The sequence below is a fragment of the Haplochromis burtoni genome, unplaced genomic scaffold (assembly GCF_018398535.1).
Source record: "Haplochromis burtoni strain Fernald_Lab_line unplaced genomic scaffold, NCSU_Asbu1 Contig_886, whole genome shotgun sequence".
Taxonomy (NCBI): Eukaryota; Metazoa; Chordata; class Actinopteri; order Cichliformes; family Cichlidae; genus Haplochromis; species Haplochromis burtoni.
In genome coordinates this window covers 126,526-127,714 of record NW_024583247.1, presented here as the reverse complement: position 1 = coordinate 127,714, position 1,189 = coordinate 126,526, and positions in this window count along the sequence as shown.

The following is a 1,189-nucleotide window of genomic DNA, read 5'->3' as shown; positions in this document are numbered from 1 at the left end:
TATGTTATTATTATTACTCATTCATTAATATAAAAGTAAATATAAAAAATAAAATCTGCTGCTACATTTTTGTGCAATATTTAAAAATATAATTTAGTTTTTTCACAATGTTTTAAAAGCAGAGCAGATATTTTTATGAACAGTAAGTAATAAAAATGAGAGTAACTGTATAGATCACCGCAGATGTGAAGTCCGTTTAATTCTGTTGACTTTATTGGAATTTTAATTTTCATTCTAATGAAACCATTAGAAACACAGTAACTGACATCCATAAGTCTGGAAAGGATTAGAAAGAAATTTTTAAGGTTTTAGAAAACCATGGTGAGAGCCATGACAGAGAGAATTTATATCTGCAGACTTTAATGTGCTTTAGCGTTTAGTTGAGATGAAATTATCATAGTGGATTTCTTGAACATTGATGTAGATGCTGAAAAAAACAGACTCAAAATTGCTTTTAATTTATTACTACCACTGTTACAACACACCCACCACTTTAATCCTTTAATGACACTTTGGATTTTGTTCTGACATGTAGTACAGAAACCTGAGATCCCTTTTTGTTTGATAATTTCTTAATTACATTTAAATTTTCAATAAATACTGTAATAAAGAGAAAACTCCAACAATCAGATGACCTTATCCTGAAGACACTCCCTACAGAATCATAAGAATGCATTTTTAAATCATTGTTCTCTCTGTGCAGATCAAGAAAATGTTCAATTAAAGTGCAAGAAAAACAAAAATCTGGAATGAGCAGAACAGAATGGAAAAACAAATATGCAAAAAATGCTGGACAAATAAGAATGATGACACGCAGACAAACTAACCAAGACCAAGGGGAAAACACACACACACACACACACACACACACACACACACACACACACACACACACACAATCCTGTCAGATCATTAGTTATTATGAAAAGCTTGTTAAAGTCAAATATTTGATGACACACAAATAAAAAATCAAGTAACATATAAACTAAAGATTTACAACCCTGCATTTATAAATGTATTAATACCCATTAGTAGTGGATGCATTCTCATCGTTTGTCCAACATATTTATTTGAAAAACTCCAGCAGAATTCAGTGTTACACTGAAACATCTCCAGCAGAGGGCTCAGTGTGAGATAATGAGTGACACTGAAAGGAGTGTTTTCCTTTTTTCAACTCTTAGTTTCAGTA